This window comes from Chiloscyllium punctatum, chromosome 10, assembly GCF_047496795.1.
Source record: "Chiloscyllium punctatum isolate Juve2018m chromosome 10, sChiPun1.3, whole genome shotgun sequence".
Lineage (NCBI taxonomy): Eukaryota > Metazoa > Chordata > Chondrichthyes > Orectolobiformes > Hemiscylliidae > Chiloscyllium > Chiloscyllium punctatum.
This window is the reverse complement of record NC_092748.1, coordinates 107,649,273-107,663,386: the sequence shown is the minus strand read 5'-3', so window position 1 is coordinate 107,663,386 and position 14,114 is coordinate 107,649,273.

The window sequence follows — 14,114 nt, the reverse complement described above, 5'->3', positions numbered from 1 at the left end:
TTAGGTCTCTTTTATATCTTTCCCCTCTCACCCTAAACCTATGCCCTCTAGATCTGGACTCCCTGACCCCAGAGAAAAGACTTTGTCTATTTATCCTATCCATGCCCCTCATAATTTTGAAAACCTCTATAGGGTCACCCCTCAGCCTCCGACGCTCCAGGGAAAACAGCCCCAGCCTGTTCAGCCTCTCCCTGTAGCTCAGATGCTCCAACCCTGGCAACATCCATGTAAATCTTTTCTGAACCCTTTCAAGTTTCACAACATCTTTTCGATAGGAAGGAGACCAGAATTGCACGCAATATTGCAACAGTGGCCTAACCAATGTCCTGTACAGCTGCAACATGACCTCCCAACACCTGTACTCAATACTTTGACCAATAAAGGAAAGCATACCAAATGCCTTCTTCACTATCCTATCTACCTGCGACTCCACTGTCAAGGAGCTATGAACTCCAAGGTCTCTTTGTTTAGCAACACTCCCTAGGACCTTACCATTAAGTGTATAAGTCCTGCTAAGATTTGCTTTCCCAAAATGCAGCACCTCGCATTTATCTGAATTAAACTCCATCTGCCACTTCTCAGCCCCTTGGCCCATCTGATCCAGATACTGTTGTAATCTGAGGTAACCCTCTTCGCTGTCCACTACATCTCCAATTTTGGTGTCATCTGCAAACGTACTAACTGTGTCTCTCATGCTCGCATCCAAATCATTTATGTAAATGACAAAACGTAGAGGGCCCAGCACCGATCCTTGTGGCACTCCACTGGTCACAGGCCTCCAGTCTGAAAAACAACCCTCCACCACTACCCTCTGTCTTCTACCTTTGAGCCAGTTCTGTATCCAAATGGCTAGTTCTCCCTGTATTCCATGAGTTCTAACCTTGCTAATCAGTCTCCTACGGGGAACCTTGTTGAATGCCTTAGTGAAGACCATTTGGATCACATCTACTGCTCTGCCCTCATCAATCTTTTTTGTCACTTCTTCAAAAAACTCAATCAAGTTTGGGGGTCATGATTTCCCATGCACAAAGCCATGTTGACTATCCCCAAATCAGTCCTTGCCTTTCCAAATACATGTACATCCTGATCCTCAGGATTCCCTCCAGCAACTTGCCCACCACTGAGGTCAGGCTCACTGGTCTTTACTTAGGTAAAAACAATGACTGCAGATGCTGGAAATCAGATTCTGGATTAGTGGTGCTGGAAGAGCACAGCAGTTCAGGCAGCATCCAAATAGCTTCGAAATCGACGTTTCGGGCAAAAGCCCTTCATCAGGAATAAAGGCAGTGAGCCTGAAGCATGGAGAGATAAGCTAGAGGAGGGTGGGGGTGGGGAGAAAGTAGCATAGAGTACAATGGGTGTGTGGCGGAGGGGATGCAGGTGATAGGTCAAGGAGGAGAGGGTGGAGTGGATAGGTGGAAAAGGAGATAGGCAGGTAGGACAAGTCCGGACATGTTATGGGGACAGTGCTGAGCTGGAAGTTTAGAACAAGGGTGAGGTGGGGGAAGGGGAAATGAGGAAACTGTTGAAGTCCACATTGATGCCCTGGGGTTGAAGTGTATCGAGGCGGAAGATGAGGCGTTCTTCCTCCAGGTGTCTGGTGGTGAGGGAGCGGCGGTGAAGGAGGCCCAGGACCTCCATGTCCTCAGCAGAGTGGGAGGGGGAGTTGAAATGTTGGGCCACGGGGCGGTGTGGTTGATTGGTGCGGGTGTCCCGGAGATGTTCCCTAAAGTGCTCTGCTAGGAGCCGCCCAGGCTCCCCAATGTAGAGAAGACCGCATAGGGAGCAAGGGATACAATAAATGATATTGGTGGATGTGCAAGTAAAACTTTGATGGATGTGGAAGGCTCCTTTAGGGCCTTGGATAGAGGTGAGGGAGGAGGTGTGGGCGCAGGTTTTACAGTTCCTGCGGTGGCAGGGGAAAGTGTGAGGATTGGAGGGTGGGTTGTTTGGGGGTGTGGACCTGACCAGGTAGTCGCGGAGGGAACGGTCTTTGCGGAAGGCGGAAAGGGGTGGGGAGGGAAATATATCCCTGGTGGTGGGGTCTGTTTGGAGGTGGCGGAAATGTCGGCGGATGATTTGGTTTATGCGAAGGTTGGTAGGGTGGAAGGTGAGCACCAGGGGCGTTCTGTCCTTGTTACGGTTGGAGTGGTGGGGTCTGAGGGTGGAGGTGCGGGATGTGGACGAGATGCGTTGGAGGGCATCTTTAACCAAGTGGAAAGGGAAATTGCAGTCTCTAAAGAAGGAGGCCATCTGGTGTGTTCTGTGGTGGAACTGGTCCTCCTGGGAGCAGATCCAGCGGAGGCGGAGGAATTAGGAATATGGGATGTCATTTTTGCAAGAGGTAGGGTGGGAAGAGGTGTAATCCAGGTAGCTGTGGGAGTCAGTCGGTTTGTAAAAAATGTCAGTGTCAAGTCGGTCGTCATTAATGGAGATGGAGAGGTCCAGGAAGGGGAGGGAGGTGTCAGAGATGGTCCAGGTAAATTTAAGGTCAGGGTGGAATGTGTTGGTGACGTTGATGAATTGCTCAACCTCCTCACGGGAGCACGAGGTGGTGCCAATGCAGTCATCAATGTAGCGGAGGAAGAGGTGGGGAGTGGTGCCAGTGTAATTACGGAAGATCAACTGCTCTACGTAGCCAACAAAGAGACAGGCATAGCTGGGGCCCATACGTGTGCCCATGGCTACCCCTTTGGTCTGGAGGAAGTGGGAGGATTCAAAGGAGAAATTGTTAAGGGTGAGGACCAGTTCGGCCAAACGAATGAGAGTGTCGGTGGAAGGGTACTGTTGGGGACGTCTGGAGAGGAAAAAAACGGAGGGCTTAGAGGCCCTGGTCATGGCAGATGGAGGTGTAGAGGGATTGGATATCCATGGTGAAGATGAGGTGTTGCGGGCCGGGGAAACGGAAGCCTTGGAGGAGGTGGAGGGCGTGGGTGGTGTCTCGAATGTATGTGGGGAGTTCCTGGACTAGGGGGGATAGGACAGTGTCGAGGTAGGTAGAGATGAGTTCAGTGGGGCAGGAGCATGCTGAGACAATGGGTCGGACAGGGTGGTCAGGCTTATGGATCTTGGGAAGGAGGTAGAACCGGGCAGTGCGGGGTTCCCGGACTATGAGGGTGAAAGCTGTGGGTGGGAGATCTCCTGAGGTGATGAGGTTCTGTATGGTCTGGGAGATGATGGTTTGGTGATGGGGGGTGGGGTCATGGTCGAGGGGGCAGTAGGAAGAGGTGTCCTCGAGTTGACGTTTGGCTTCAGCGATGTAGAGGTCACTGCGCCAGACTACCACTGCGACCCCTTTATCCACTGGCTTGATGGTGAGGTTGGGATTGGAGCAGAGTGATTTGAGGGCTGTGCGTTGTGAGGATGAGAGGTTGGAGTGGGGGAGGAAGGTAGACAGGTTGAGGCGGTTAATGTCCCGGTGGCAGTTGGAAATGAAGAGGTCGAGGGCAGGTAATAGGCCAGCGCGGGGTGTCCAGGTGGATGCAGTGTGTTGGAGTTGGGCAAAGGGGTCCTCGGAAGGTGTGCGGGAGTCCTGATCGTGAAAGTAAGCTCGGAGGCGGAGGCGAAGGAAGAATTGTTCGACGTCACGGCGTGTATTAAATTCATTGATGCATGGACGGAGGGGGATGAAGTTGAGTCCTTTGCTGAGGACTGATCGTTCATCCTCAGTGAGGGGGAGGTCTGGGGGAATGGTGAAAACTCGGCAGGGCTAGGAGCTGGGATCTGGTGTGGGTGTAGAGCTGGGAGTGGGGGTGGAATCTGTAACTGGAGTGGGTGTGATGGTGGGGGGAATGGGGGTGGAGTCATGAGCAGGGATCGTGTTCCTCTCGGTGTTCTGGGGGGTGGGGATAGTGACAGTGGGGTCTGTGGGGGGCATGTCAGCAGAATGCAGGTGAGTGGCGCTGGTGGGGGCGGAATTGGTGGTGACCACGGCTCTTTAGTTCCCTAGTTTGTCTTTACTGCCCTTCTTAAACAGTGGTACCACGTTTGCCAACCTCCAGTCTTCCGGCACCTCACCTGTGACTATCGATGATACAAATATCTCAGCAAGAGGCCCAGCAATCACTTCTCTAGCTTCCCACAGAGTTCTCGGGTACACCTGATCAGGTCCTGGGGATTTATCTGCCTTTAATCGTTTCAAGACATCCAGCACTTCCTCCTCTGTAATATGGACATTTTGTATGATATCACCATCTATTTCCTGACAGTCTATATCTAGCATATCCTTTTCCACAGTAAATACTGATGCAAAATATCCATTTAGTCTTGCCCCCATTTTCTGGGGCTCCACACAAAGGCCGCCTTGCTGATCTTTGAGGGGCCCTATTCTCTCCCTAGTTACCCTTTTGTCCTTAATATATTTGTAAAAACCCTTTGGATTCTCCTTAATTCTATTTGCCAAAGCTATCTCATGTCCCTGTTTTGCCCTCCTGATTTCCCTCTTAAGTATACTTATACTGCCTTTATACTCTTCTAAGGATTCACTCGATCTATCCTGTCCATACCTGACATATGCTTCTTTCTTTTTCTTAACCAAACCCTCAATTTCTTTAGTCATCCAGTATTCCCTATACCGACCAGGCTTCCCTTTCACCCTGACAGGAATATACTTTCTCTGGATTCTTGTTATCTCACTTCTGAAGGCTTCCCATTTTCTAGCCGTCTCTTTACCTGCGAACACCTACCTCTAATCAGCTTTCGAAAGTTCTTGCCTAATACCGTCAAAATTGGCCTTTCTCCAATTTAGAACTTCAACTTTTAGATCTGGTCTATCCTTTTCCATCACTATTTTAAAACAAAAAGAATTATGGTCTCTGGCCCCAAAGTGCTCCCCCACTGACACCTCAGTCACCTGCCCTGCCTTATTTCCCAAAAGTAGGTCAAGTTTTGCACCTTCTCTAGTAGGTACATCCACGTACTGAATCAGAAAATTGTCTTGTACACACTTAAGAAATTCCTCTCCATCTAAACCTTTAACACTATGGCAGTCCCAGTCAATGTTTGGAAAGTTGAAATCCCCTACCATAACCACCCTATTATTCTTACAGATAGCTGAGATCTCCTTACAAGTTTGTTTCTCAATTTGCCTCTGACTATTGGGGGGGTCTGTAATACAATCCCAATAATACATCCCTTTCTTGTTTCTCAGTTCCACCCAAATAACTTCCCTAGGTGTATTTCCGGGACTATCCTCCGTCAGCACAGCTGTTATGCTATCACTTATCAAAAATGCCACTCCCCCTCCTCTCTTGCCTCCCTTTCTATCCTTCCAGTTGCATTTGTTTCCTGGAACATTAAGCTGCCAGTCCTGCCCATCCCTGAGCCATGTTCCCGTAATTGCTATGATAGCCCAGTCCTATGTTGCTAACCATGCCCTGAGTTCATCTGCCTTCCCTGTTCGGCCCCTTGCATTGAAATAAATGCAGTTTAATTTATTAGTCCTACCTTGTCCCTGCCTGCCCTGACTGTTTGACGCACTTCTGTTCTCAGCTGTACCCATCTCAGATCAATCTCTTTTCTTACTATCTCCCTGGGTCCCACCACCCCTCCCCGCCTCCCCCCACCCCTCCCCGCCTCCCCCACCCCCACCACCCCACCTTACTAGTTTAAATCCTCCCAAGTAGTTCTAGCAAATTTCCCTGCCAGTATATTAGTCCCCTTCCAATTTAGGTGCAATCCATCCTTCTTGTACAGGTCACTTCTACCCCAAAAGAGATTCCAATGATTCAAAAATGTGAATCCTTACCCAAAGACCAGCTCTGCTAATTCCAGCAGCTTTTCTTTGTTCACCTTTTGTAAAGCCCCCAAACTCACTTCTTCCGCCCCTAGAAAACTCTTTGGAACTGAAAGAGCCATTACTACACCAAGCACTGGTTAAACCAACCGAATTCAACACCCAGACCAAAAGACACTAACACCTACCACTCACTGCCTCTGAGGCCAACAACGCAGATGAAATGGGCAGTACAGTGGCTCAGTGACTAGCACTGTTGCCTCACTGTGCCAGGGACTTGGGTTCAATTCCAGCCTCGGGTGACTGTCTGTGTGAATTTTGCACATTTCTACCCTACACGAAGCACTGCTTAAACCCATCAAATTCAACATCCAGAACTAAAGACACTAATTCCTACCACTCACCGCCTCTAAGTCCAACAACCCTAATCCCAAATGGGAACTATAGAACTGATCCTGCAAAGAGCCTCCAATTTGTTGTGGACCAGGCCAGATCCCTCAAAACCTTTCAAGAAGGTAGCTCAGGCACTAATTTTTGGGGGGTAAATGTATAGTGGATATTCTCGGAGTGATGTAGCTGGTCAAACCACTCAGCTTTAAACAAACAGAACTTATTTAATTATTATGGATGAAACATGAACAAACAAAAGCAGAATTTATAATAACTTAACTTATTTGATAGCCCAACTGGCTCTATCGCAAGTTAACGAAGGAGCTGTTGCAATCCCTGCAACACCCCATAAATACACCTCTTACAAAAGGTAAATTCAAACGCAGGTTCTTACAGGCAGGAAAGGTTTCAGAAAGAAAGTTCAGGCAAGACCTCTGTTGAAGCATGGAACCTCTTTTCACCGTAGCTGCTTCTCTAGGTCCCCAGCAGTCTTGACAGCTTGTTAAAATAAACCAATCGACAAAAAAAAACCTGAACCAGGAGAACTGGCTGCTCCCTTGTCATTGTCTTCAAACACAAGTTTACAGTGTGATGTAACTGAAATGATATATTGAAAAAGACCTGGATTGTTTGTTAAGATGAGAGACTTAAGCAATCCGGGTCTTTTTCAATATATTGTTTCAGTTACATCACACTGCAAACCTTTGCTTTAAATTCTGTGTCCTACAGTCTCATATTCCACAACCACCTGATGACGGAGCAGCTCTCCAAAAGGTAGTGCTTCCAAATAAATCTGTTGGACTTGTAACCTGGTGTTGTGTGATTTTTAAGTTTAATAATATGCTTCCTATAGCAAGGAGAGTAGAATTGAATGCCGTATTCAAAAGTGATCTAATCAATGCCCTGTATATCTGCAACATGACCTTGTGTACCATCTAGAGTGTGAGTTGACTCCAAGGACAAGAGTATTACTTATAGAATCTGAGTTAACACAGGTGAGTCTATGACACTATTCAGAGAGGTGCATAAACTCCTTACTTCAAGGTCCAGATAAATATTTATCCATCAACAAACACTTCGAAAAAATTGGTTTAACTATCTGCATCTCATTAACTATTTATCTCAATCCTATTTCAGTAAACCTGCCGTAAACATACTGCCTGCTGAGTTTGTTTACATAGCCAGACATTTCAAAGTGTTTCAGCGGTTGTGGATGTGAATATGAAAGTTCCATGTCATAAAAGTGAGAATTGGTTTGCTGTGATTAATTGAGTAACAGAAGTGGAGGGCTAAAATGAGTTAGTCCTTCTCTTGTTCAGGTAAACACCAGTCTTACTCTTCACTGTATGAAGATGACTTACATATTTAGTTATGACTGCAATGGGTGGATATCATCACTCCATAATTAGCTGTAAGAAATTATTAGGAGTTCTAAATGATACACAAGGCAATATTTTAAAAATGTATATTTATTCATGGGATGAGGGCGTCACCAGCCATGTCAGCATTTATCATCCATCCCTAATTGCCCCAGAGGGCAATCAAGAGTTGACCACGTTGCTGTGGGTCTGGAGTTACATGTAGGTCAGCCCAGGTAAGGATGGCAGCTTCTTTCCCTAAAGCACATTAGTGAACCGAATGGGTTTTCTGACAATCTACAATGGATTCACGGTCATCGTCAGACCTTCATTCCAGGTTTTCTTCAAGATGCACCCAGCAAATAGCATATACTCATTAATTTCCAACACATTGGCAGAGAGATAGGTATACTCTTGTTTATGATTTCTCAGAAAATAAATAATGTAGCAACACAGAAAACACTAGCAGATGCCAGCTTATGTTCTAAAAAGAACCAAGATATTCTTCAGGAAACTGCAGACCAGTGATTATAACCTCAGTCAATAGATACAATACTCTGGAGAATATTACTGGCTGCTGTCAATGTATTTGGTTTTTTTGAAAAGAGGTCATTCAAGGAAAATGTCACAAATTGAAAAGCAATATACCAAGCGCAGGCTAATCCTCTGAGAGCAATTAAATGAGCTGCAGTAAGGTACCTGTGAACAGCATTTGCTCAAATTTGCAGAAAGTATTTGACAAAGTTCCACATAGAAGACTTTTGTCGAAGGGGAGGTTGGGGTGATGCAATAGAAATGGGTTGTGCAGGCAGAAAACTGACTTATGGCAGACTTAGACAAGATAAATAGATTGTATTTTCTCCCAGACATCTCGTCAGAGGATCTCTCGAGGGTTTATAATGAAATTATTTTCTGTCCAAATCATTCATAAGCAACGTGTCCTTGGAAAGGGTGCAGAGGAGATTTACGAAATGATACCAGGGATAAAAGACTTCAGTTATGTGGTGAGATTCGAGAATCTTGAATTGTAAAGCAACAAAGGTCGAAGTGAGCTTTAAATAAATGTATGAAGGGTTTTGATAGAGTAGATAGAAAGAAACAGTTTCATGTGGCAGAATTTGTTGATAAATGGAGAGCATAGATTTAAAGATAATTGGCAAAAAAACCCAAAGGTTGGTTGACTGCATTTGTTAAAAATATAATGTGTGTTGTACTGCTTTGGACTGCACTATCACAAAGTGTGGTGGAAGCAAATGCAATAGTAACTTTCAAATGAAATCGAATGTACGCTTGGAAAGGAAAACGCATGAGAAAGTGACTGTGGAAAAAGAACAAGAGTGTGGGACAAATTGGGTAACTCTTTCAAAAAAGGCAGCATAAAGACAAGGGGCCAATTGATCTCCTGTGATTCCATAGATTAGGAGGAGAGTAGCTCAGTAAATAAGGTTTGTAAAGTATCTCATGTTGATGCCTGGCTCATCATTGTTGAAATGATTTGAACCAAATAGAAGATCACTAGCCAAGGGAATAGCAGGTGAGATACAATACAGATACAAAAGATTCATGTTAGCTAGCAAACTATGAAAATATAATTGCTATTAGGTTTGATTCCCTATGGAAACAGGCCCTTCAGCCCAGCAAGTCCACACCGACCCTCTGAAGGGTAACCCATCCAGACCCATTCCCCTACCCTGTATTTTCCCCTGAATTGGCAATTTAGCATGGCCAATTCACCTAACCTGCACATCTTTGGACTTTGGGAGGAAACTGGAGCACCAGGAGGAAACCCACGCAGACACGGGGAGAATGTGCAAACTCCATACAGACGGTCACCCGAGGCAGGAATCAAACCCAAGTCCCTGGTGCTGTGAGGGAGCAGTGCTAACCACTGAGTCACCTTGCCGCCCGGTATTAAATGTGGAAAAGTAGGAAATGTTGCTTGTGATTTGTGTGCATCCAGTAAAAATACCTCTCCTACAGGAGGCTAATTAGACACTAGAATGAATTGCCAGGGTATGTAATAATGCCAAAATGGGACATTTTAACGGAAAATAAAACAGAGAAGTGTAACAAAAAACAGAAATGGCTGGAAACACTCAATATTTGTGAAGAGAAAACACTTTGAGTCCAGTTCCAAAGAAAGATCACTGGACTTGAAACTTTAACTGTGCTTTCTCTCCACAGGTGTTCCCAGAACTGCTGAGTTTCTCCCGCAATTTTGGTTTTGTTTCAGGACATTTTAATGTTTTCCTAAATCACTACTGCAGCCATATTCTGAATTTTTTATGTAGTTTCACTCATTTCACAAGTGTATGCCATTAATGCACTCAGATATGCTTCTGGAGGGAGGAACCAGGGTAGGTCTGTGCGACATACAAATGACACAAAATTTAATGGACTTAAATAGTGTTCAATGATTGAGAAATAAGTCAGTAGAAAGTCATCATAGTCTTTGAATTTAAGATACTGAATGACACAGAAAAGGTGATTGAGAAGATATTTTCTAGTAATTGTGGTTGTTGCAGTGGTGAAAGATTTGTTCAACATTGAGCATTGATGAATTGAATATGGATAAGCAGCCGTCCTTTCTTGTGAGTTGCTCTGAAATGATTTGAGGTGATAATGTAATATGGCAGAGTGCCTAGGAGAATATACAATGTGTAAGAGGGAAAGTTAAGAAAGGAAAGCTAAGACAGTTCATGAAAAAACATTGGCAGGTAGTGTTTTATATCAACGAAACAGAAAAAAAGTAACTAGGGAAAGAGTTGGGCCCATTGGAGATGATATGTGTGCGGAGTCATAGAGTTGTACAGTACAGAAACGATTCTTCAGTCCAACGCATCCCTACTGACCAGATATCCGAAATTAATCTCAATAAATACTTTGCGTTGGCCTTCACAATGGTAAAGGAAAATGCAGGTATCAACAGCAGGATGGAGGAATGTGAAATAATAGAAGAAATTAACAGTAGACAGAAGGAGAAAGACAATGAAAGAGTGTATTTATAAATCTGTTACATCTTATGGACCTTTATCATTGAACAGGCCATGATTGTGGAGTGCGATCATCAATAACCCATAACTGAGGCCATAAGACCATAAGACATTGCAGCAGAAATTACGCCATCTAGCACCATCAATATTAATATCTCCTCTCAGTACTGATATGAAGTGTCAATATTGAGGGTGCTAGAGGGGAATCAATCAATTGGCTTGCTTAGTCCTGAACTATGATGTTCTTCCTCGGTGCTGTTGGAGCTGCACTCATCCAGGAAGTGGTGAGTATTCCATTACATTCCTGACTTGTGAACAGGCTTTAGGGAATCAGAAAGTATATTTCTGACACAGCAGAACATAATATCTATATGGTAGCCCAATTATGTTTCTGGATAATGGTGCCCACAATTTTGATTGTGGAGGATTCAACAACTGCAGTTGGCAGTTAGAATTTATTTTGTTTGAAACAGTTTGAGGGGAGGTTATGTTCCAACTGTACAGGGCATTGGTTAGGCCACTTTTGGAATATTATATGCAATTCTGGACTCCCCCCATTGGAAGGACGTTGTGAAACTTGAACGGGTCAGAAAAGATTTACAAAGATGTTGCCAGGGTTGGAGGGTTTGAGCTATCGAGGGAGGCTGAATAAGCTGGGGCTGTTTATCCTGGAGTGTCGGAGGCTGAGAGGTTACCTTATCGAGTTTTATAAGCCATGATTTTTTTAAACCTTTAGAACGTCACCCCTCAGCCTCCGACACTCCAGGGAAAACAGCCCCATATCTTATAAAGAGCCATGAATTTTATTTTCAAACTCTACGAAATTGAGGACCAAATACTTCACAATGATTTGAATCATAGTCATGACTACATGTGGAATATAGATCCTTTAACTCAGGTCTTTATACTTCATTCTGTTTATATCATGTTAAAAATTAACTTAGCTAAGAATTAGATAAAGTTAATTGGGTGAAGAGCTAAGAGAGATGAGTTTACCGGTGCACGATATTCTTTTGTGGTTTGATTGGATTGTAGCTGGAGGTAGTGCAAACATCAATTAGCTTATTGTTCTGTGGCATGGATTTATAAAGTTTAAGTTAAGAAAGCTTTTTCCACAGAAAGAATCTTTCAAAGGAATATACTTTACGCAATCAGAATGCAACAGAATTGCATCTTCATGAAATATGAAGTAAGTGGAAATGATAACACAGCAGTTGGCATACATGAGGGATGGATGTTCAACAAAGAATAATCACTTTTCAGCATCAATTCTACTGTGGTGAAGAACTCCTTTACAAGATCGAGTTAGCTATGAAGGAAGGTTATTTATATATATCATCATAGATTGGCCAACTTAGCTGTTCAATTTTTGAATAAGCTTCATGGCCACCATTATGATATTCAACCATTTCTTAAAGAATTTCAAGGTTCTTGCTTCCAGTATGGTTCAGGGAAGATGGTTAAATAATAATGAATAATCAATGAATGTTAGACTGAGAGTTGAGAGGTTCGGAATAAGTTGCAGTGATTTCTGGAGTGCTGTGTGCAGAAGATCGAGTAATGCAAGCTGTATTGTTACACCAAACCCTTATTTTGTTTCATCACCTGGGGAAATGTCACAGACATTGCACAGAGTATCTTGTTTATATTCTTGGAAGGTTTACCTGTGGTTATTAAACTCCCTGAGGGAATTTTGTAAGATGATCAGAGCTCACAGAGGGCACATTCTACATGTTGTAGGAAAAGAATACATTTGATGAGCCACATGGTCTGACTGATCCCACTCTTCATCTTCCTACAAGCGACACAGCATCAGCAAAAAATGACTTCCATCAATCTCTTCCTATAAAGAGCAGCAGAAGCTTTGTAACATTGACCTGTCAGAGTGAAGAACTTGTTGTATACAGCAAATAAACCCCCAATGGATGGACAAGCAAGCCAACAGGGTGACCTAACAACCTCCCCTTTAAATAATATATAGTTCATGAGGAAACTAATGCACAGGTTGAAACAGACTCCTACACTCAACAATAGGATGTTCCCCAGTGCGAGAGGCAGAGACAGAAAGTCCATTGTTTGAAACTAATGATCCCTGTGCATGAGGACACAGCACTCTCTTAAAAAGGTTACCCGGAAGATGTTTGCACAGAAAGGTCATCATTTTGCCCAGCAGAGGAGCAACTTTGAAATAAATGCTAAATCAATAAAAGAATATTGCAAAGTTCCATGCAATTTTGACAGCAGTTGAGAATTGGATGGGAAAATAACATCCTTCCCAGTCACTGTTCATTTCCCAGCGTACGACAAATTTTCAGCACCAATCCTACAGGCATCTGGAAGGGGCTGTTCAAAAGAATTTAGCTAATAGTGTTACTGGACAAGTTAGATCACGAATGAACGTTGGCTTGATGGATCATACTTATTTTTTAAAATCTTAATTAACATGCTAGACGGTCACTGAAACCTAATCACATAAAGATGCAGAATGCCTTTAAAATTGTGAAAGCAACATAAAACAGACCAAACTATCTAGGTATGGAATACGGTCAAAAGATTTTAAAATACACAACAAAATTTTCAATCTACTTTCCAAAACCATCACTTCGCAGAGATTCAAATCCAGAGGCGTTTCCACTTTATAGAAAATCATTATATTCTAATTAACTAATTGGCTCCGCCTTTTCATCATATGTATTATAGCGTCTGCATACATGAAGCTGAGAGCGTAGACTTTCTCAGCTTCTAATAACGTGCAGATTTCTAACTAAACACTCTTGGTCTGAAAGTTGCAAAAACTAAACTATCTATTTAAGGTAAATGAATCCTGGAATGGAGGTGGGGGTGGGGGGAGGGGGAGGGGAGGGGGGGCGAGTGCTGTATTATTAGGAAAGATCAGAGGGCTACCTTATATGCACCAGATTTTAGAAGATCAAAAATAGGAGATCTTGAAGGTGCTTGACGGGTCAACATGGAGAGTATGTTGACTATATAGGACCACCTAGAATTAGCAGTCACTGTTCAAAAATCAGCGGTTGGACATTGAAAAAAAATGTGCAAGATAAGGCAAATTATTTTTTCTTAGAAAGAAGAGGTAGGGTTGAGAGATGGAAAAGGCAGAGGGCCCATGCACATACAGAAGGGGAGGAAAGGGAAAGGGTGGGTAGGGGGAAGAATGGGAAAGAGGAAGGGGAAGGGGAGGAAAGGGAAAGGGGAGGGAGGTGGAGGGGGAGGAAGAGGAGGGGAGCAAAGGTGGGAAGAAAAGGGGAGGGAGGTGGAGAAAAGGAAAAGGGTGAGGGAGGGAGGAGGAAAGGGAAAGAAATAGAGACAGGGAAAGGGAAAGGAAGGGGTAAAGGTGGGAAGAGGAAAGAGAAAGGGGCGGTGGAGGGGGTAGGAAAGGGAAAGACAGAGAGGAATGAGAAAGGGGAGGAAAGAGAAAGGGAAAGGGAAAGAGGTAAAGAAAGGGAAAAGGGAAAGGAGGGGAGGAAGGGTGGAGGGAGGGGGAGGGAAAGGAAGTGAGGGAATTGAAAGGGGTGAGAGGAGGGGGAAAGGGAAAGGGGAGGAAAGGGAAAGTGGGGGAAGGGAAAGGAGGAGAGGGGAGGAAAGGGAGATGGGGGAGGAAACTGAATTGAACAGGAATTA